The following is a 24,742-nucleotide window of genomic DNA, read 5'->3' on the forward strand; positions in this document are numbered from 1 at the left end:
AATGTATATTACTGATATGGTGGTAGATAAGTGAAACTGCCTCCCAGCAGATACAAGAAAACAATACAATATATTTCAGGTGTTTTAATGATGACAATAATAAAATAATCAGCACATCAGGTAGCTGTGCGCTGTTTAGTGGATGGAGCCCTGTGTGTCAGCGGAGTGGGGGGTTTGTGTGTAAACCAACGCCCCCCCCAGGGCTCATGTCTGATGCTCTGTATGTCTTTTCTCAGATGCGCAGCTTGCCGTCATGTCTTAGCCGGGTGATGGTGACTCTCGCGCTCATCTCTGTGACGTCCACGTCAACTAAATGGGTAGAAGAAGGTAAGAAAAACAGTAACTCGCCTGTGTGACAGAGAAATGGGGGGGGGGAGAGAGAGAGATGGGGAGAGAGAGAGAGAGATGGGAGAGAGAGAGATGGGGGGATGTGGGAGAGATGGGGGATGTGGGAGAGGGAGAGATGGGGGGACGGGGGGTGATGGGGGAGAGAGAGAGGGGGGATAGGGGGGATGGGGGGACAGGGGACAGGGGGAGAGAGAGAGGGGGGATGGGGGAGAGAGAGAGGGGGATGGGGAGAGAGAGGGGGGATGGGGGAGAGAGAGGGGGGGGATGGGGGTGATGGGGGAGAGAGAGAGAGGGGGGACGGGGGGAGAGGGAGAGACGGGGGGAGATGGAGAGGGGGGGAGAGACGGGGAGAGGGGGGGAGAGACGGGGGAGAGGGAGAGATGGGGGGAGGGACGGGGGGAGAGGGAGAGACGGAGGGATGGGGCAGAGGGAGAGATGGGGGAGAGATGGGGGGGAGGGGGAGGGACGGGGGGGGAGAGGGAGAGATGGGGGGAGGGACGGGGGAGGGGGAGAGATGGGGGGAGGGAGGGGGAGAGATGGGGGGAGGGACGGGGGGAGGGGGAGAGATGGGGGGGAGGGACGGGGAGAGATGGGGGGGAGGGACGGGGGGAGGGGGAGAGATGGGGGGAGGGCGGGGGGGAGAGATGGGGGAGGGATGGGGGGGAGGGGGAGAGATGGGGGGAGGGACGGGGGGGAGGGGGAGGGACGGGGGGGAGGGGGAGAGAGATGGGGGGAGGGACGGGGGGGGAGGGACGGGGAGAGATGGGGGGAGGGACGGGGGGAGGGGGAGAGATGGGGGGAGGGACGGGGGGAGGGGGAAGATGGGGGGAGGGACGGGGGGGAGGGGGAGAGATGGGGGGGAGGGACGGGGGGGAGGGGGAGAGATGGGGGGAGGGACGGGGGGGAGAGGGAGAGATGGGGGGAGGGACGGGGGGGAGAGGAGAGATGGGGGGAGGGACGGGGGGGGAGAGGGAGAGATGGGGGAGGGACGGGGGGGGAGAGGGAGGGACGGGGGGGGGGAGAGGGAGAGATGGGGGGGAGGGACGGGGGGGGGGAGAGGGAGAGATGGGGGGGAGGGACGGGGGGGAGAGGGAGAGATGGGGGGGAGGGACGGGGGGGGGAGAGGGAGAGATGGGGGGGAGGGACGGGGGGGGAGAGGGAGAGATGGGGGGGAGGGACGGGGGGGAGAGGGAGAGATGGGGGGGAGGGACGGGGGGGGGAGAGGGAGAGATGGGGGGGAGGGACGGGGGGGAGAGGGAGAGATGGGGGGAGGGACGGGGGGGAGAGGGAGAGATGGGGGGAGGGACGGGGGGGGAGGGAGAGATGGGGGAGGGACGGGGGGGGGAGAGGGAGAGATGGGGGAGAGGGAGGGATGGGGGGAGGGATGGGGGAGAGATGGGGGGAGGGACGGGGGGGAGAGGGAGAGATGGGGGGAGAGGGAAGATGGGGGAGGGGACGGGGGAGAGGGAGAGATGGGGGGAGAGGGAGAGATGGGGGGAGGGACGGAGGGAGCAGATGGGGAGGGACGGGGGGGGGAGAGGGAGAGATGGGGGAGGGACGGGGGGGGAGAGGGAGAGATGGGGGGAGGGACGGAGGGAGAGATGGGGGAGGGACGGGGGAGAGGGAGAGATGGGGGAGAGAGAGAAGGGGGGAAGAGAGTGAGAGAGAGAGAGAGAGAGAGAAGGGGGGAAGAGAGAGAGACAGGGGGGGGGAGAGAGCAATGTGGAAGGGTTTAACAAAGGACAGGAGGGAAGTTTATTGAAAAGGCCAGAATCTAACACTAGAGGGTCAGAGGTGGAGAAGGAATGGAAGGAACAGGGCCGGCCTGACAGTGGAGCCGAGTGGGGCTTTGCCGCCCCAAGCCCTTTTTTATTTTTATTTTAAACATAGAAACATAGAAAGTGACGGCAGATAAGAACCAGTCGGCCCATCCAGTCTGCCCAACCTCAGTACTTACTTTCCTTTAGTACCGGCCCTTATCCTATATCTAGCTTGGCCTTATGCCTATCCCATGCTTGCTTAAATGACTTTACTGTATTAACATCTACCACTTCTTCTGAGAGCCTATTCCATGCGTCCACTACCCTTTCCGTAAAGTAATATTTTCTTTTGTTACCATTAAACCTTTGCCCCTCTAGTTTATGGTTTGTGTCCTCTTGTTGTGGTTTTATTTCTCCTTTTAAATAAACTCTCTTCCTTTACCTTGTTGATTCTCTTTAAGTATTTAAATGTTTCTATCATCTCCCCCCTGTCCCGTCTTTCTTCCAGGCTATATAGGTTAAGATCCTTTAACCTGTCCTGGTAAGGTTTATCCTGTAATCCATGAAGCATTTTAGTCGCCCTTCTCTGTTCTTCTCCAACATCTCTATATCCTTCTGGAGATCCGGTCTCCAGTACTGCACACAATACTCCAAGTGAGGTCTCAGCGGTCCTCTGTACAACGGCATGAGCTCTTCCCTCTCTCTACCGCTAATACCTCTCGCTATACAACCAAGCATTCGGCTCGCATCTCCTGCTGCTCTACTGCATTGTCTGCCTACCTTTAAATCCTCAGAAATAATTACCCCGAAACCCCTCTCCTCGCACGTTGAGGTTGGGACCGTATCAGATATTCTATACTCTGCCCTTGGGTTTTAATGCCCCAGGTGCATTACTTTGCATTTATCCGCATTAAACGCCAATTGCCGCAGCTCTGACCATTTTCCCAGTTTTCCCAAATCGTTTGCCATTCGGCTTCTCCCTCCAGGAACATCAACCCTGCTGCAACTTTTTGTGTTGTCAGCAAATAAACATCCCTTTCCATCAACACCTTCTGCAATATCACTAATAAACATATTAAAGAGAATGGGTCCAAGTAGAGACCGCCGAGGCATCCCACTGGTAACAAGACCTCGCTCCGAGTATACGCCATTCACTACAACCCTCTGTCTGTCACTCAGCCCCTGCCGGATCCATTCAACAACATTGGGATCGAAACCCAGAGATGCAGTTTATTTATAAGTCTTCTGTGTAGCGCAGAGTCAAAGATCCGCCACGTCCCCCGCAGCCCCGCGATCGATGACTTTACTCACCCAATCAAAACAATCAATAAGATTCGTCTGGCGGATCTTCCTGAGGAAAACTCATGTTGTTTTTGATCTTGAAACCCGTGTGACCTCAGATGTTCAACAGTCCTTTCCTTTAACATGGTTTCCATTAATTCCCCCACTAATGATGTAAGACTCACCGGCCTGTAGTTGCCCGACTCCTCCCTACTGCCGCGAAGAGAGAGAGAAAGGGGCGCCGAGTGCTTTTACCAAGTTGTCGGTACCCGCTCGGCACCCCTTTCTCTCCTCTGTGAGCCCTCAACCTCGGTCTCGGTGCCGGCTTGTAATGCTGAGCGCCGGAAGATGACGTCATTTCCGGCACTCAACATTACAAGCCGGCAGTGGTAGAGGTTAATACAGTGAGGGTTAACCTCACTGTATTAAGGGTAGATAATGGGGGGGGGGGGCGGCAGGGAGAGGAAGGGTAGATAATGGGGGGGGGGGCGGCATTTTAAACTTCACCCCAGGCGGCATTTTGTCTTAGGGTGGCCCTGGGAAGGAAGTTTTACTTTACTGAGAGGGTAGATAAGTGGAACAGCCTCCCAACAGATGTGGTAGAGGGTAATACAGTGCAATTAAACACGCATGGGATAGACATACAGCTCCTGAATCTAAGACGAGACCAACGACTGATTATGGAGGAGAAACGGGCAACTAGCGGGGGCAAATCTGCAGTTGCAGCAAGTGTAATAGTCCTGGCTGAGGGTGATAGGTACTGTTAGCTGGTATGTTCAGATATAAGGGGCGGTAATACTCGGCACCCTGTAACGTGCTTTCTGCTGATGGAGATAAAAATTATAAATAATTCTGTTCTAGGAGTCGAATACGGAAGGATAGGAGGCAGCATCACCTTACTGTGCGGCCACAAACATGACAGGTAACGGGGCGGAAATACTACATTATCTGTTAAAAGTTACATGAATACCCCCCAGCGCTGTATACAGTAATATAACCCCCCAGCGCTGTATACAGTAATATACCCCCCAGTGCTGTATACAGTAATATAACCCCCAGCGCTGTATACAGTAATATACCCCCCAGCGCTGTATACAGTAATATAACCCCGCGCTGTATACAGTAATATAACCCCCAGCACTGTATACAGTAATATAACCCCCAGCGCTGTATACAGTAATATAACCCCCAGCGCTGTATACAGTAATATAACCCCCAGCGCTGTATACAGTAATACCCCCCCAGCGCTGTATACAGTAATATAACCCCCAGCGCTGTATACAGTAATATAACCACCAGCGCTGTATACAGTAATATAACCCCCAGCGCTGTATGCAGTAATATAACCCCCAGCGCTGTATGCAGTAATATAACCCCCAGCGCTATATACAGTAATATAACCCCCAGCGCTGTATGCAGTAATATAACCCCCAGCGCTGTATACAGTAATATAACCCCAGCGCTGTATACAGTAATATAACCCCCCAGCGCTGTATACAGTAATATAACCCCCCGCGCTGTATACAGTAATATAACCCCCAGCGCTGTATACAGTAATATACCCCCCAGTGCTGTATACAGTAATATAACCCCCAGCACTGTATACAGTAATATAACCCCCCAGCGCTGTATACAGTAATAACCCCCAGCGCTGTATACAGTAATACAACCCCCAGCGCTGTATACAGTAATATAACCCCCCAGCACTGTATACAGTAATATAACCCCAGCGCTGTATACAGTAATATACCCCCCAGTGCTGTATACAGTAATATAACCCCCAGCACTGTATACAGTAATATAACCCCCCAGCGCTGTATACAGTAATAACCCCCAGCACTGTATACAGTAATATAACCCCCCAGCGCTGTATACAGTAATATAACCCCCAGCGCTGTATACAGTAATATAACCCCCCAGCGCTGTATACAGTAATATAACCCCCCAGCGCTGTATACAGTAATATAACCCCCCAGCACTGTATACAGTAATATAACCCCCAGCGCTGTATACAGTAATATAACCCCCAGCGCTGTATACAGTAATATAACCCCCAGCACTGTATACAGTAATATAACCCCCAGCACTTGTCGTGTCACCTGCTGCCCCCCGATATTTATTTGCCCCCTTCTTGTAACATGCACTGTGTTTGTTTTGTTAGCCCGGTGGTTGAGTGGAGGTTTAACGGGGCTCGGGATATACCCTGGGGCTTCTTCACCGACCAAGGACACCTAGACCTTCCCAACCTTCAGCCGTCAGCCGCGGGCAACTACAGCTGCCACAGCCAGTCCGGCGGAGTCCTGGCGGCCCTGCGGCTTAGAGTGGGATGTGAGTGTTCTACACTAGTAGCCAATCCGTGCCGGGGTAAAACGGGGTGGGGTAACTTCAAGGACCTTCTGACTAGAGTTGCCCCAAATTACCCCAAAAGACAAATCCTTTTATCGGCGTGTTTGTCCTGCTGGGTACGTAAATATTTGCTAAATCAACACCTTGTAACCGGGAGACTCGCGTGACCTCGTCCATGGCATCCGCAGATAACAAAAGGAAAGTTTTACGGGTCGGCCCCTTCCAGGCACGGGACCAAGTAGTGAAAATTCCCGGCGTGTTTATAGCGTACCAACCGTGAGACCGCGGCGCTGGCTCAGGATAATGGGAATTGGAGTCTAGGAACCGATTGTCTGGGACCTTCTGTTCCTGGGGTAATCATTGTCAGTCCCTACATGTTTCTGGCTCGGGATTATGGGAATTATAGTCCAGGAACACTGTGACCTTCTCTTATCATCTCCAGTCCCTTTTATCGCCTGAACTTAACCCTTTCACGACAAAGTGCGTACATACGGCTCGCAATGCATCGTCATTAAAGGGTTTTCTTTGAAAAATCCACCTTAAATTTGAGGGCAAAAAAAATTTTTTTTTGTTATATTCATAAATACGGTCATTTTTAATACCCCACCCCCCACCTCATATCTCCATGCAGGAAGCGAGCATTGTTATGGCGCGCTGAGGGTTAACCGTCATTTAACCCGTTACACCCCGCAGCACAGCCAGCGCTAACATTTTATTATTATTATTCTGTGATTTCAGCCCCCCCCGCGGCCCCCGGCCGTCTCCTGCCGGGCGTCGGATTACTACAACTTCTCCTGCTACTGGAGGCCGGGCGGCGAGACGTTCCTGCCGAGCCGATACATCGCGTCGTACCGGTGAGTCCCCCGCCGAGCAGCCGTTAGCCCTCCCTTATATCGCTAGTTAACCCTCTCTAATATCTTAGTTACCCCTCTCCTATATGATTCGTTACCCCTCTCCTATATCGGCCATGTTTTAACCCCTTAGGAGAGTTCGCTTTAACATTATATTCTCATACAAGTGAAAGGTTTAACCCTTAATGCTCTGAGGGTGAGGAGGGGTATAATTTAACCACTTAATTGCTTGCCGGTCAAAACGTCACGCTGGTGCAGAGGAGGATATGGTTTAACCCCCTTAATCTCCGGTGGGTGAGAGAGCACTTGGCAGTTTAACCCCTCGCTCTGCTGCTGGTAATCCTTTAACTCTTCGGGGGGCGGGCGTAGCGGGGGTTACTTAAGGTTTCCGAGGTCTGCCGGGCTGCGCAGGATTAACATTTAAAATGCTGGTTCCCCCTGAAGCCTCCGGCGTGGGGGTATCAGGTCTCCAGGGGCCCCGGCTCCGCACACAGAGGCTCCATTGAGCCGGGTCCTGGCACGGCTCGGCTTATCGCTGGTGGGGGCAGGAAGGCGGCCGGGAGGGGCCCCGCTGTGTGCATTTCTCATAGTCGTGCGTTCTCGGGGCCTGAGAGGGGCCATTGATCAAGAGAACAAGCCGCAGCTTGGAGGGTTTACTCAGGGGCCAACGCGGGACACCCCATCAGTGCCCAGATCCGGGGCCCCGTCTGCCCTGGGGGCCTCGTACCCAAGACAATAGAACGAGGGGCATTTGATGAATACCAGACAGCTATGAAAGGGTTAAACAACTCTGCAAATATCTATTGAAATATATATATTTTAACAGACTGCCTCTCACCGCCGGGGGCCGCCAGGGGCCGTCTGAACCTCCAAGAGCAATAAACAAATTAATTCATAGAAAACTTACGCAACACAATAAATACAATTATATAAAAAAAAGTCCCGCCGGCAGATCGGCCCCATCCGGCCCCTGTCTAGTCTCCCCGTTTCTCTAACCCTAATCGTCTTAGATTCAGGAGCCGTATGTCTATCCCATGCATGTTTAATACCCTCACTGTATTACCCTCTACAACTTCTGCTGGGAGGCTGTTCCACGTATCTACCACCCTCTCGAGGCCAATGGAGGTCTGAAGAATGGATGAATCTGGAGCCTTTCCCTTTATTCCCTTTTTTTTTTTTTTTGCGGATTCAGCAGAAAATCAAGTTAAAAAAATCTCATTTAATAAACAGAAGCAGCTGTCCCTGTGTTTGGATTTAACCCATTGTGTGCCGGAGGACGGTTCAGAGCAGCTCAACGCAGCCCCTTATACAGCTATCCGGCACGCAGAGGGTTAAAGCTGCCGCAGCATGGCGGACGGCGCGTTATTCACTATTGGTTTGGGGTCGGGCGCCTCGGCACAGAGGCGGATCTGTTCTTGAAGGGCTGCGGCTGATCTCTGCCAGCTTCAGATCAGCAAACAGGGAGATGCCAAAAAAACAGGAGTGCAGGATTGTGGGTAATAAACACACACGGAACATGTGTTACCCTGCTGGCCCCGCCGCCCGGCAGACGCTGTCCCCCTGCCAGGGGCGAGAGGCGACCGACAGGGGGACATCGCTAACGCCAAAAAAAACCTCCCAGTACACAACGCGTGGAGCGGGGGGGGGGCTATCTGGATGATGGGATTTGTAGTCAGATTTTGTTTTACTTTTTTTGCACAATTTATCCCCCCAAAAAAGTGTTTTGTTTTTTTTCTTCCCCAGGGTCGGGTAGGAAACGATCACCCCTAGGACTGTGGGGGTAAATCCATTAAAGATACCCTCTGTAGGATTATTCCTCCCCAACATATATCCTTACCTGAGAACTCTCATGGTTCCCCCGGAGTCTGGTTTTTGCCCCAGTCTCGGGGCAGATTCTGGGGGTCACTCTGTACTGACTCCTTCCTATTCCTCCCCGCTGGGATCATATATAAGACTCCCAGTTGGTGCTTTTGCCCCCAGTATGTTACGGCTGATATCCCTGCTTGAATGCAGGTGGCTCTGTCTGTCTCTCTCTCTGTCTCGAGCGCTGATGTCGGTTCCATACCCTACAGGAGATTTCTGCTTGATCCCCGGATACCCTTTGGGGTATTTTTAGGACCCGGAGACCTGCAGAGAATACTCTCCAGATGGGCGAGATGTCCCCTCCCAGCAGAGGTGGTAGAGGGTAATACAGTGAGGGTATTAAACATGCATGGGATAGACATACGGATCCTGAATCTAAGACGAGACCAACGACTGATTAAGGTTTGAGTCGTTACAGCAGGAGAATCGGCGACTAGACGGGGGCCGGATGGGGCCGGAGATATTTCATGTGTCTCAGTTATCTGCGGCAGTCCGGGGGTTAAGTGTTTGGGGTAATGATGGGATAATAGTGATAATTGCCCTGAGCTCGGGGGCTCTTTCTCGGCTGATCCGTTTGATCTGCCCCCCTGTGTGCGTGTGAGGGGGCAGTGAGGGGGGGTTCGGAGACGTCTGGCTCCCATGTTCATGCGCAACATCATTTCCCAATTAGCGGTATGTGAGTGGTGGCCGCCGGCCAGCGGGGGAGGCTGCCTCCTGGCAAGCTTGCTGTCTACCGCCCCTGCCTGGTGTCGCGGCCATGATTTAAGCCTGATAGCCGCGCAGGTCCTCCGCGAAATATCTCAGGGCGAGGGGGCGATTTAAAGGGTGCAGCAAGCGGCCAATCAGTGTCTGAATCTAAACTAATTCACAACGGGGGCAAGTGTGAGGCGTGTTAACCCCTTGGACGCCATCTGTGAGGCTGCAGCTCGGCATTCCTTTTAAATCCACGGCGGGGTGGAAAAAGCCACCGTTACTTTCACACCATTAAACAGACATATATATAACCCATGCGCGGGGCTCCCGGGCCTGTAATGGGTGAGAGGGGGCAATTTTGTTAAGGGGATGTGGCTGGGGCCATGCTGCGGGGTATTTGTGTAACTAAGTGGGGCATTTAGAAGAATAATGGGTTTATTTCCCCCGTATAATTTATAAAGCCGTTCCCTGCTGTTTCTATACACATTATCGGGGCTTTTAGAGCTGTAGAACCCTGCGATCCCCTCATACCCAGCAAACATTCTGACCGCCTAGAAAAGAGGGGAATCAGGGGAGGAGAGAGGGGGGCATCAGGGGAGGAGAGAGAGGCATCAGGGGAGTGAGAGGGACTGGCCAACCTCAACTGGGACACTTGGCAGGCATAACAAGTTGTTATAAATCCTCCTGCCACATAAAATCCCTGATTCTTTATTATATAGCACCGTCATATTCCGCGGCGCTGTACAATGGGTGGATACATTCATGCGCAGAGTCTCTCCGCTCCCGGCTCAGTCCTAGCGGTATTTTTGGTTGTCGCAGGATCGCTGCGCCGGTCGGACGCTGACTCGCTCAGATCGGCAAGAAACAGGTTTTTTTAAACAGTTTCCTAAAACTAGAAGAAAATGAAAAAGAATGAACTTTAACCATTTCATTGCCAGAGGGCCTCGCAGGGTCTTTGGTCGGCGGACCCCCGTAGGATCTCAGGGGGTTTGGTTTGTGGTTCTCCGGTATCTCTTCCTTGCGGCTGCCCGCGCTCCGCCGGACCCCCGGAGTCTCTGTGAAGCAGCGGTCACAGAATCCGGCTCTGGTGGTTAGAAAGTTTGTATCCCAAAAACCACAACAATGGCCGACGCCGGCGTGAATCATACAGACATCTCTATCGACACCGTATACCATATATCATATATCACATACCATATATCATATATACCATATTACATATATCACATACCATATATCATATATACCATATTACATATATCACATACCATATATCATATATACCATATTACATATATCACATACCATATATCATATATACCATATTACATATATCACATACCATATATCATATATACCATATTACATATATCACATACCATATATACCATATTACATATATCACATACCATATATCATATATACCATATTACATATATCACATACCATATATCATATATACCATATGACATACCGTATTTTTCGCTCTATAAGACGCACCTGCTGATAAGACGCACCTAGATTTTAGAGGAGAAAAAAAAGGAAAAAATATTTTGAGCTAAAAAATAAAAAAAGGACATCATCCTCCCGTCATGCCTGCACAGAAAAAAGCTGGTCAGACATGATGGGAAGTGTAGTTGGACTACAAGCGCCGTACTGCGCATGCGCCGGCGCCATACGTGACACGGCGCTTGCGTCAAATCCCCCCGTCCTCTCCATCCAGTCCGCCCTTAGCCGTCGCAACGGACCAGAGAAGAGGAGAGGCGGCGACAGAGGCGGCGGTCTCCAGATGAAGACCTCCCCTGGACGGCGAAGCGAGACAGAGACTGTCCGGGACACTTTTGGTGAGTACCGTATTGGCTCGGATATAGGCCGCCCCCGTATATAGGCCGCACCCTAAAAGTTTGGTGCTTTTTTAAAGAAAAAGTTTTTTTCTTTAAAAAAGCACCAAAAAACATACTGCCACTCTGCCCCCCCCCGCCTACCACTGTCCTCCCTCCCCGAGATACGCTGCCACTGTCCTCCCTCCCCGAGATACGCTGCCACTGTCCTCCCTCCCCGAGATACGCTGCCACTGTCCCCCCCCCCGAGATACGCTGCCACTGTCCTCCCTCCCCGAGATACGCTGCCACTGTCCTCCCTCCCCGAGATACGCTGCCACTGTCCCCCTCTGCCCCCCCTCCCCAACTTACCGGAGCAGACTCCCGGGTGTCTTGCGGGGCCGGCGGGGGACATCTACGCAATACAACTTCCGGTGCGGCACATCCGGCACCGGAAGTTGTATTGCGTAGACGTCCCCCGCCGACCCCGCAAGACACCCGGGAGTCTGCTCCGGTAAGTCCGCGGGGGGTGCAGAGGTAAAACGCATCCGCACGATGCGCTTAGACAACCTCCCGTGTCGGCACCCCCCCCCCCCGTGGGAAGTGCTGGCAGGGGAGGCTGTCTGAGCGTATCGGGGAGTAGGATGCAGGTCCCCTGCACCGCTGCGGGGGATCTGTATCCTAACCCCGCTGCCTGCCCGGCGCCCGGGACTGCATGTCCCGGGCGTCGGGCGCTAGACCCCAAATATAGGCCGCACCCCCACTTTAAAGACTTAAAGTGGGGGGAAAAAGTGCGGCCTATATTCGAGCCAATACGGTATATCGTTGCCCCCCCCCCCTCCCTGCCTGCATCTTCGCTCCATAAGACGCGGCTGATTTTTCATCCTACTTTGGGAGGAAAAAAACTGCGTCTTATGGAGCGAAAAATACGGTATATCATATACTATATATCATATACCATATATACCATGTATCATATACATATAACATATACCGTATACCATATATCAGACACCATATATCACATACCGTATACCATATATACCATTTAACATAAACTATATATCATATACCATATACAGAAAAAAGCCGGCGAACAGGGCATTAAAGAGATCTCTGTGCCTCCTTATCCTCTCCTTTGCCCCCTCTTTCTCCTTGGATGCCCCTCCCTTTTCCTGATGCCCCTCTCTCCTCCCCTGATGCCCCTCTTTTCTAGGAGGTCAGAATGTTTGCTGGGTATGAGGGGATCGCAGAAATTCTCAGATATGTTACCCGGGGTAAAAACCGCTACTTGCCCCCCATCCTCCGACCTCGCTGAGCTCTTCACACCACCTAAAAACCCGCTCGGCTTCCCCTGTCATGACGGCCCCCGCGGAATCCCCTGTCATTTCCCCCCCTTGTAGATCCATTACAGGTTTCTTCTCCGCCTGCGTGTGTCGGGTTTCTTGTGGTCTGATCTCTGTTAACGCGTTGAATGACTTCCCTTTCAGGAGTACCAATCACGTCAGCGGGATCTGCCTCCAGGAAGCCGCCCGGCCCAACGCCTGCTCGGTGAGGGAGTCCCAGCCCTGGAGCACCTACCAGATAAACATCACGGAGGAGAACCCCCTGGGGGCCGCCGTCCACATCCTAGTGTTCACCGTGCAGTCTATCGGTGAGTGTCCGTGCAGGGGGGGGGGGTAATAACCTGCGCTGTTACCCCATTATTGGGGTCACCTTATACCTCTTGTCTCTCCTTGCCCCCCCCCCTATTTACCCTCCATGTGAATTAATTGTACCCCCCTTGCGTGGATCGGCGACTGGTGGGTCTGGACTGGCAGAGACAGTTACCCCCGGAGGTAACAGCCAGACTCGGGGGTAAATGAGGGGCCGGCGGAGGACGGATGAGTCTGTATCGGTCAACCCGTTTCAGTGTCCCCGGAGGGCCGAAGTCAGATGTGGTCTGACAATGATCGTATTGTTAAAGCATCCGCCGCCAAGAGGGGGCTGCCGTCCCTCATACAGCTGGAGCAGCTCCTTCCCATTGTGTTACTGGAAACCTCCTCGGTCTCCAATTCGCACAAACTGCTTTTACTTTCCTGCAGCTCCAGCCAAGGCGAAACCAATCCCAAACTTTATAACCGGGCCGTAATACCCCGTTACCGCAGCAACCGTCGGTAAAGAGGACTTTAATGAGGACAGAAATGCCAGTTTTATACAAACAGAGGTTTGTTTAACTAAAGTTTCACGAGTCCAAAAATAAAGTTCCGCCAAAATAACCCAAGAGAAAAATAAATCAACAACTTCATGAAATAAGATGAACTTTTTTATTTTTTTGTGAGAAACGCAGGATTTTGATAGATGCGCCGGGGGGGCTTCAACTAAACTAATAATCAGATTTAATGATTAAAAACCCCATTTTATTTAAAAAAAAAACTAGTTTTTAAAATATTATAAAAGTATAATAATTAAGGCAAAATGTATAGGAATTTAAATAAATACATTATAAAAAAAAAATAGTTTTGTTATAAAATATTTAATATTAATGTTTTATATAGTAAAAAAAATATTGCCAACAAAATAAAGTTTATTGCCACAATATAGATTTTGAAATGATTAAAAATAATTAAAATAATGCTTTTATTGATGTTTTACACAGAGGTCAGGCATGGAGGAAGAGCTCATAAAATATATATAAAAATATAGTTTTTTCTTAAATATTGATAATGAATAAATCTGAAAGCAGGATTGGGGTGTCTGGGACACTGCCGGTGATCCCGGGACCGGTGGCGCAGTCCCGCCGTCACACACAATGCTTTGGGGGGGGGGGCGCCTGGTGTTTTTCTCTGTTTATTGGATGTGATTGGGAACAGACCGGGGGCCGCCCGTGTTTCTTATTCTGTTTTTTTTTTCTGGGGGCAGAGAGAGTGAAAATAATCCCAAACTCGGAGCGGCTTTTGGACCGTTAACCCTTTCTGTGCCTGATGGGTGAATCGATTCTGCCGTTATCTCTTTAATCGCCTATGTCAGGGTTTTTTTCCTGTTAAATCTCATATTATTGGTAATTTCCCGTTCCCACCCCGCATATTACGCCCGGCCAATCTGAAACGCCAAGAGGGTCAGAGGCTTCGAAGAAATGTAAGAAAGTTTTACTTTAGTGAGAGGGTAGTAGATAAGAGGAACAGTGCCCCAGCAGAAGTGGCAGAGGCAAATACAGCATGGGATAAGCGTATGGCCCCTGGTACAGGGCAGGTAAAATCCTGACTTTACCCCTCCTCTCTCCTATTCATTATCCCTCCTATCTCTCCATAAAGCCCCCCTCTTCACTCCTCCTGCGCACTTCTCCTCCCAATCTCATTACCCTCATCCATCCCCCGTTATCCTCCATGTCATTATCTCTCCGATCCCGGGTAATCGTTCCCCCCAGGTCCTGCTCTGCTGCGCAGCTCTCTTGTCTGGTGTTCACGGGGTTAAATAACACGAATATCTTCCCGGAAGCCCCGATTTGCTGCGGATTAGGGTGTTTTGGGTGGGTTTCCATGAGCTCCGCTGGCCCCCGGTAACAATTTGAAGGAAAACCTCCCAGCAGACGGGGGCCCCGCGGCCTCGCTAGTCCTGTGATCATTTATCTTATTCTTCGTGAAAATCTTTTTGCTTTATTCTCAAAAAATTCACACCAACGTCTAGAAAACGCTAATTTCTTAATTCAGGAAAACGGCCCAAATTGCTGTGAATTGGAGGAAATATGGCGCTCGCTAGTGATGTATAAAGCGGGGGCCGCCGTCCCGCAAATCGCTGACCTCGGTCATTTGTCTTGCAGTGAAGCCGGACCCCCCGGAGAAGGTGACGGCCGAACCCGTCCCCTACGCTCCCCGTCGGCTCCGCGTCAGCTGGCTCTATCCGTCCACGTGGCCCCAGGAGCCACAGTTCCAGCTGAGGTTCCGGCTGCAGTACCGGCCCGTTCTCTACCAGTACTGGTCGGTGGTAAGTTCCCGACGCTCCGATTTCTGGAGTTAGAATTTGCGCAGCGCTCGATTTTTTTTGTAATACCCCAAATACTTCCAACTTTGGGTGCATTCAGCAAAAAATGTATAATTCCGAACAATTACCCAGCATCTTACAGCATCTGGACTTGGCGGGAACTTCTGAGTTTGCCGTAAGCCAGATAACAGCTGGTCAAGTCAATAGTCAGTAGTCCCCACAAATATGTCCGTCAGCAGATACCCCCCTCAAGGGCAGTCTAGAACCAAACCGCCGGGCAGATCTTCTCTGCAGCACCAGGCGTGTCTGTCAGGATCTCCTGGTATGTCTCAGTGAGCGATGAGGTCTGCGTCTAGACTCCTAGTGGTCTTCAACAAAATATATTTAAAAAGCCAAAAACAAACAAAAAGTTTAAATAACGTCCGTTCCGGAGAGTTCTGTGAGATCCACTTGCCGTATCTTCGTTATCCGACGCGCAGGTGGAGACGGCTAACCTGACCGATGTGATCACCGACGCGTTTGCCGGCGTGGAGCACGTGATCCAGGTCAGCGCCAGGGACTTCCTCGATGCAGGGAACTGGAGTGAGTGGAGTCCAGAAGTGAGGGCCACTCCGTGGGCCGCCAAGGAAGCTTCAGGTGCGGTTACTTTGTAACAGATTAACGTTCCGGGCAAAAAGCGAGGAGAACCTGGGTAATAAAATCCGGCCGGTGCCGGCCTGGCAATGTCCGGCGACCGCCTGATGACGGAGGTGCCGCCGGCAGCTGGCTGTGAGTTATTATACTGATATAGAACGCGGCTACCCCCCAGCATTTGCCCCATGTACCAGATAGCCAGTCCGTGCCTGGGGGCAGCGGATCACTTTCATCATCTTACCTGTAACTCAAACACATCTGCGAAAATTAACTCTCGGCATTCACAGACGGAAACTCATCTGTTCCGGAGTCTATATTTCTAATACCATCTTGTTTGGCGTGTTTATTACGCAGGTCCACCTACCGCGGCCAGCGATGGAACCACTACGGAAGACTTTGGGTCCGACCCAGAGGAACCGACCGGTGAGTCTGACTGGAAAGGGTTAGAGTAACATTCACAGCGTGTCCTGGCACCCCCGGGAACTCGGAAGGAGTCATGACGTCATGTCACAAAAAAATGAATCTGCTGCGGGGGGTAAATAGGTTTTTTGGAATTTCTTGGGGGTATTAACCTGTTAATTATACAGATCACGCCCACTCCTCAGTAAGGGTCTGGCTGGAGGTAAACAACAGGTTAATAAGTTGTGAAAGTGGCGCGGGCTGTTATAATAATAATAATAAGTCATATATATATATATATATATGCCGTGAACCCTCAGCTGCCCCTGCAATGCCGCGTGTCCCTGTGTCCTACTTGTGTGTAACCGTTTGTGTGCCAGAGTAAAGAGCTTCCCAAACCCCTGACTGACTTCATCCTCCTTTAGATCAAAACGATCCCCTGGAGAAGGAGGCCGTGATGATCTCACTCGGGATTTTTGCTTTTGTGGTTCTCGTCCTTTTTCTGGTTATCGGCGTTCTCATCTGGTAAGCAGTGGGTCGTCTGCAAATGTGTTCCCCTTTGGTGCTATGCAGGGGAGGAAAAGGGGGCAGCACAAGGCTCTGCAGGGGAGGGGAAAGAGGCAGCACAAGGGTCTGCAGGGGAGGGGCAGCACAAGGCTCTGCAGGGGAGGGGAGGAGGCTGCACGAGGCTCTGCAGGGGAGGGGAGGAGGGGCAGCACAAGGCTCTGCAGGGGAGGGGGAAGGTGGCAGCACAAGGCTCTTTAATGAAGGGGAGGCAAGGCTCTGCGGGCGAGGGGGCAACACGAGGCTCTGCAGGGGAGGGGGAAGGAGGGCAGCACAAGGCTCTGCAGGGGAGGGGAGAAGGTGGCAGCACAACTGCAGCCACTGGTATTCCCACAGATTGAGCTTCCTGAGATACTCATATTAACTCTTTTACAGGGTCCGTGTTGGGAGGAGTAAAGAGAGCGGAAAGAAGGCCGGCTTCCTGTCAACCATACACATGAAGGCGTTACCAAGTAAGAGAGCGGCGGGCTTTCGTCACATTTTGGGAGAAAATACATTAATAGCAGTTTGTTTCCATTTCACAAACTCCTTACCCCCAGCATTATCACGCTAACATGTATTTGCTCCAAAAACATCATGTTTTGGTGTTAACACCTAAAATCCCAGTCCAGGAGCAAATATTATGACTGGATATTTTTTAACAGATGTACTCGGCACTTTAATAATAATAATAATATAATAATATACAAAGCATAGATTACACTAAAATAAAAATCTAATCAAACTATTATTATTTTTTATTATTATTATTATCTATTATTTATACAGCGTAAATTATACCTGGGACCCCTCGGGATTTGCACCCAGGGTTATGGGTCCTGAGAGAGAGGATTTAACCCATGAATTACCATCTGCATTCTTACGGCCATAACAATAATAATAAAATCAGACTCTGCCGCCCTAAATTCTCCCTTTGGATCAGTCCCCAGGGGTCCGGTGCATGGTGACTACGGGGTATGGGTGGGATTAATAACTTTTATTAATAACTAGAGATTAATAAATTTTGGCGGTTGGTTCCGTTTGCTCTGTATAGATAATATCCTGTAATATCCGACGCGTAATAACGACTGTGTTCTAAATGTAATATTCTGAATATGTGTGATATTTAAACGCCAGAGGCCTCGCCGGCCCACGCTGGGCCGTATCTTTCCCGGACACGTGTACATTCCGCGTGTGACTGAGGAGATCTGCCGGCAAATTCTGTGTCCCTCTTTAACGCAAAGTGCTGCCCCCTGCTGGAATTATAAGCGGATTATAAACGTAAAGAAGGGAATCCGCCCGTGTTGTCGCCCGTTTCTCCTGCTGTACAGACGCAGACCATTGTACAGCGCTACGGAATATGATGGTGCTATATAAAACAATTAAATAATAATAATCAGTCATCGGTCTCGTCTTAGATTAAGGAGCCGTATGCATTAATCCTCTCACTGCATTAGCCTCTGCCACTTCTGCTAGGAGGCTGTTCCACTTGTCTACCACCCTCTCAGTAAAGTAAAACATCTCAGTCTCTGACCCTCTAGTGTTAGATTCCGGCCTCTTGTTGTAATTTTTCTCCTCCTTTATTTATTTAAGTGCCCCCTGTTACAGGGTCACCGTATCCAAGGCTGGGTCCCCCTGTTTGAGGTCTGAGGAATCACCAGTCAGTCCCTCATACGGATCGCACTCAGCTATCCACGGATCATCCAGACCACCATTCGTAGTAAACCAAGAAGAACTCTCTTTATTACAAACACACAGAACTTTATACAATCTCAATGCAATGTGTACCGAACCCAACCCCCAATCCCATCAGCCACATCCCATCACAAATCCCATCAGTATACAGGGGATGTATCAGGTGAGGGGATTACAGAATACAATGGGTTCCCCCACCTGTGTTATCCCCCCTGTAGTGCGGGGGCCGTCTGGGCAGACAGGGCTGTGCTGGCTGATTAAGAGCCCCAGCCAGATTATAGGATCGTCTCTTTGAAGGCTGGGGCTGAATCCACATCAGTCTCTGGGCCGGTTACACAATAAACACAATATAATATATTACCGGGTCACAGTATACAGAACCGGATACAAAAGCGCTCCGTGACCCGGCTAAACTTCATATGACACATGAGCCAGCTAGCCTGGCCCTGTCACACCCCCCCTTCTCTTCTACCTTTAAATCCTTTAAAAACAATATTTTACGATTTATTTTTAAGGCGATTTCTTTTACTCTCTTAGTTTAACCCCTCGCATTCTGTGACTGTATCGGTGCCTTCTGTCGGATTAACCCTTTTTCTTCTTCCTCCTTTACAGAATCGCAGATATTGTAGGCGGAATGGTGCTGGACGCAGATCCCGCGATGCGCAGCCAGATTCTTGCGGGAGTTCTCCCCTTTCATTGGGATAACGACAGATACATCCATAAGCACATAGAGCGACGCCGCACGATGCGGCAGCGGAGGACAGGTGGACCAGAAAGCCGTCCTCGGGAACACGATTTCTTCCAATGACAAGCCATCGAAACTCTTCTGTACGGCAACCACACGGCTACCATGCTGTAAGGCTGTCGGAGCCGGCGGCTGAAAGGACGGGGAGCGGAGATTGTATTTGCTGGTTCCGCGTCGGTGGAAGAGCCGGCGCCGCTGGTGGATACGACCATAAGGAGCTTTAACGTGGTCTTTGAGCTCTCAGCCTCTCGAAAACACAGGAGATCTTATATGAAGCTAAAACAAGAAAACATCAGGACCAGCCGGCCGCGCATGGATAAAAATGCAAGAAACACGGAGAACGGACCCAAAAATCTACAGAATCTTTTATGCTTCCTAAGGCTGGTTTGGCTCATCTTGATGCTATGAACGTTCTAAAAGAGAATTAAGAGTTTATGTCCAGCATTTCACTGCCACGATAACGACCACATGCAGCCACAGGGCAAATCCGGCCCTTCCGGGGGCCAGAGACGTTACAAACATCAAATTCTTTATAAATGTTGCGTAATCCGGAATCAGCTGGTTTGTGCTACGTTCTCAGACAGAGGTGTGAATGTTCCTAGACTCAAAAAAACTAAGATACAGGAAAAAGAAAGTACTATTTTTTATCAGCATCCTTGGGGGAAGTGGTTATCCGTCTCACCTGGAACTTCCTGCGGTTTGATGCTACAGCCTGTGCCTTAAACAGGAAGTTGGCGTCGCCATAAACCTCTTCCCCCGGCACGCAGTCCACATTTATAGAGTTCTGTGAAAATTATGAAAATGTGTACATAGGTTATGATGTCAGAATATCAGTCGTCTTTCATATCAGAGAATCTTGTAATTCGTTTTAAATGTTTGTTTTTTTTATTCCGTTGCCGAGGGTTTTTATTTGTTTCAGAAAACAGCACAAAAAGCTCCTTAAAGGAACAGTAAAGAAGCAACGCTACACGAAAGGCTTTATTTCGTAATAAAGCAAATAAGCATTGGTGGTGTCAGAGACCGCTCTGTGGCTACGTGACGAAGAGACCGCTCTGTGGCTACGTGACGGTCTCCCGCCGTCTCCTCTGACGCTCTAGACGCCATCTTGTCATCGCCAGGCGTTTTCAAGCTCTGGAAGTCATCGGCAAAGAATATATTTGACCAGCAGGAGCACCAGCTCCACACGGATAATAAGCTTATACGTCGCTTACGGTGATATACTGCCCTGCAACATGCATTCTTAATAAGCCTTTTCATAAGGCCATGATCACCCTAGTATGACCACATGTATGCTATGCCATGCTCTCCATTTGGGAGGGGGGAGGCAGGGCTGGCAGGACTTGATTTTAATGACACGGGAAGGTTGGTAGGTATTGGACAGAACCAGGCCAGGGGTCATTGCATTTCACTGATTTGGCCTATGGGCAGCAAGGTATCGCATTTCTGACGGCCTAAATCCAGGCAGATCCTCCTGCCCCTCGGGGGCAAAAAGAAGAAGGAGGAAAAAAACAAATGCTGCTAATATTAAACTCCATCTTTATTTAAAAGCAAAATGTTTTAGAAGGATTACTGTTACTTAATCGCGCTCGTTTTAGCCGATGCTTTAGAGGCGATTGTCAGCTTTTTGGCTGCATTTGATACGGCCTCCGTTATACTCTGCCTCCTACTAGAGTGTAAGCTCATGGGCTCAGGGCTCTACTCTGCTTACTAACCAATATATTATGTTTATTCATATTGTGGGTAGGTTGTATTTTCCCCCTTGTATCGGCGCTATATAGATCATAATATAAAGCTTGAAGATACCGATCCCTGAGGCGAAGGGGCAGCATGTTATAGGAATCCCTGCGCATGTACAGCGTGCGGGTTATACGAGTGCAGAAAGGGGGGGGGGGGTTAAACTTCATTGATTTATTAGTTCTTGCACCAATCTACCAAGGACAATACATTAAGGATTAGAACGAGTCAAGACAACGCGTTTCGCTGACTTACTGCCAAATCAACCTATATTCCCCGGTCTGGGCATTAGCCGTCCTGTATTAATGTATTGCTGATCTTGGGCAGGAGTGGAAATTTTAACCCAAATTACCGTACTTTGGAATGAGCTACCTATTAAAATGTATATTAAGTGGTGTTACTTCTTCATGTTATCGGTGTATAATACTATAATATAAAAATGTAAAATAATGTTACGTTCAGAAGGCGTTTGCCTTTTCTAATGAGACAAAGGGACATGCGATGGAAGAAATAATAATAATAATAAATAAAGCAGCTACTATCACATTGTAAATTATTGTATATCATGATATGACCTCATACGAGGTCTGCTTAGCAAACAATATGGCTGCCGCCTGTAGCTTTTATATTATATGTTAATAACAGTCCGTTAATCTTTAAAAAAAAAAAAAAAAAGCACAAATTACCGTTAAATAAAAATGCTATATATTGTGTTCCGACATGATGATGACACAGCCTACTGTACTGCCATGTGTTGTTTTTTTTTATATAAAATAATACAAACTCTTTAATTCTCCTGATTTTGTGATTCTTTTCTCGCACCATCCAACCCCCAAAATATTATAAAAAAAAAAAAAGTATTATAATATTATTTTTCAAAATCCTGTAAGCAAAGGGCATTGCCATTAACTTTACCTGGAAAATGTTGGCAATGTTGTAGAACTTGGTGATTTTACGATTCTTTATGCATTTTTGTAACATTTTTACATTTATTTTTTTTTACGAATATCAGAGATTTTAGAAACTATTTTAGTAAAGTTTTTTTTTTTTTTTGTTAATTTTAAAGCAAAATCAGCATTTTAATTCAACCTGTAGATCCGGCGCCAGAATCCTGGATATTTACAATATATGAGGGTTATTGTCACAATATACATTTATTAATATTAAAATTCGTGTAAATAATGGCTATTACCGTTGCATTGTATTCTTTTCGTATCGCCTTATTAAAAAAAGCTAAAGCGCAGAAATATATTGTATTTTAGAACCTTAATGACTGAATTAGAAGCGGATTCGCTGGGGAGTTCGTTATCAGCGCCCCCTGCTGTTGTCTAATATACCGGCAGCTCCTGATAGCGAAGGGTGACGTGGGATAGATTGTATCACAAAGTTATTAAGTCCATTTTATAACCTGGTAATACGCAGGGTCCCTGCGAAGCCGGTAAAGTGCGGACCCCAAGGTTTGGCGAGGAGGCAGAAAGTAAATAGCGCATATGGAAGGGTTCTGAGCTCGTGGGGGGGCTCTGCATTGGATTGTGTCTCATGCCACCGAGGTTAATGGCTTGGTGGATAATGGGAGTAGCCATCGACTATAACTCCCCTCGGCCCCCCGGACCGCAGGGCCTGGACGATGTCTCTGCATCGTGATCGTAGCCCCTTTTCCATGTTCTGACTCTATTAATTTCTGATATAACTGGTTTATATTGTATATAATGCAGGATCAGCTGTGGTTCTCGTCCTCTGATCGATTTTACTGTTAAAGATTTCACATTTTTAAATAAACACAAAGTTTTTAGTATTTTTGTTGAAATTGTGTTTTTATTTCACCGGATTGAGTAGCGGCCGGGGTAGCAGAATATTTTGTCCTCAATTATTATAAGACACAAGTATTTGCCCCCCTTTGAGGACGCCATTTTCGCTGCAATAAAAGGAACGCCGCGCCTTTAAAACATATACGGGAAATGTGACATCAGCTCTTCATGTCCCGTTGGTCTGGGGGGATCCTTCTTGCTTTGGGGGAGAAAATATCTGGTTTCAAACCCCAGATGAGACAATCTAAACCTAGAGAGTCTGCTGGAACGGCCGGTCGGGGGAGCCTGTCCAACAGCGGCCCACCGGGGCATTCGTACGGGAAGCCCACTCCGGTTCTGTCCAAGAATATCCAAAAATATCGAATAACAATATTTTTGAAAGTGAAATTTCCCACGAGGAATCAGGGCTGGTCTTAGTAATCGTAGCCCCTGGGCTGCTTTCCTAGGGCAGGGGCCAGGGCCGGACTGGTGGGCCGGCAAACCGTGGGCCGGACGGCCGGCAAACTAACATTGAAAACCGGTTTGCCATATTAAATAAAAAAAAAAAAAAAAAAAAAAAGAACTAAAGTAGCGCCGGGCGGATGCATCAGCACCCAGCGGCCGTGTGCGACGGGCGCCATAGTGATGGGAGCAGCGTGAGGGGTGAAAGCTCCGCCCCCTCGCACTCAGACTGCTGGATGTCGGGTCAGTGACTTCCTGTCAGCATAGAAAATGGCGGCCTGCAGCTACCAGAGGACGGAGGCCAAGATGGAAAAGCCCCAAAGTGGAAGAAGTAGAAGGTAAATAAACAGTATCCCCAAACTGTATAATATTTTTTATGTAAAAGCCTTATACCCCCCTATATACCACTCCGTCCCATGATATGCCTTTTAACCCCCTAAATGCCAGAGTGGCATTTAGTGGTATAAGGCATTTTTTGGAGGCAGAGTGGCATATAGGAGAGGATAATGCATATCAGGGGGCAGAGGGGCAAGCCTGGGGCAGATGTGCATAACTGGGGGGGGGCAGGTTGGCAAATAAAAGGAAATAAAAACAAAAAACAAAAATGTCTCAATCATAGCTTTTATTAAATATGATAGAAGTTTCTTACAGGAATATGGTGAAGAATAATGTGATCGCTGTTTTGTTCCACTGAATAATGTAACGGCGCTACGGAATATGCCGGCGCTATATAAATAAATGTAACGTAACAGCGCTACGGAATATGCCGGCGCTATATAAATAAATGTAACGTAACAGCGCTACGGAATATGCCGGCGCTATATAAATAAATGTAATGTAACATCGCTACGGAATATGCCGGCGCTATATAAATAAATGTAATGTAACAGCGCTACGGAATCTGCCGGCGCCATATAAATAAATGTAATGTAACAGCGCTACGGAATCTGCCGGCGCCATATAAATAAATGTAATGTAACCGCGCTACGGAATCTGCCGGCGCCATATAAATAAATGTAATGTAACATCGCTACGGAATCTGCCGGCGCCATATAAATAAATGTAATGTAACATCGCTACGGAATCTGCCGGCGCTATATAAATAAATGTAATGTAACATCGCTGCGGAATCTGCCGGCGCTATATAAATAAATGTAATGTAACATCGCTACGGAATCTGCCGGCGCCATATAAATAAATGTAATGTAACCGCGCTACGGAATCTGCCGGCGCCATATAAATAAATGTAATGTAACCGCGCTACGGAATCTGCCGGCGCTATATAAATAAATGTAATGTAACCGCGCTACGGAATCTGCCGGCGCTATATAAATAAATGTAACGTAACAGCGCTATGGAATCTGCCGGCGCTATATAAATAAATGTAATGTAACATCGCTACGGAATCTGCCGGCGCCATATAAATAAATGTAATGTAACATCGCTACGGAATATGCCGGCGCTATATAAATAAATGTAATGTAACCGCGCTACGGAATCTGCCGGCGCCATATAAATAAATGTAACGTAACAGCGCTATGGAATCTGCCGGCGCTATATAAATAAATGTAATGTAACAGCGCTACGGAATATGCCGGCGCTATATAAATAAATGTAATGTAACCGCGCTACGGAATATGCTGGCGCTATATAAATAAATGTAATGTAACATCGCTACGGAATCTGCCGGCGCCATATAAATAAATGTAATGTAACAGCGCTACGGAATATGCCGGCGCTATATAAATAAATGTAACGTAACAGCGCTACGGAATATGCCGGCGCTATATAAATAAATGTAATGTAACATCGCTACGGAATA

General features: G+C 49.2%; 1 pseudogene; it reads left to right on the forward strand.

Moving 5' to 3' along the window:
- The first annotated feature begins 236 nt into the window (after positions 1-236).
- On the forward strand, positions 237-17,699 carry LOC149274950 (interleukin-11 receptor subunit alpha-like; annotated as a pseudogene).
- The last annotated feature ends 7,043 nt before the right edge of the window (positions 17,700-24,742 follow it).

This window comes from Sceloporus occidentalis, unplaced genomic scaffold (assembly GCF_023333645.1).
Source record: "Sceloporus occidentalis isolate IW3139 unplaced genomic scaffold, rSceOcc1.0.p SCAF_308, whole genome shotgun sequence".
NCBI classification, from domain to species: Eukaryota; Metazoa; Chordata; class Lepidosauria; order Squamata; family Phrynosomatidae; genus Sceloporus; species Sceloporus occidentalis.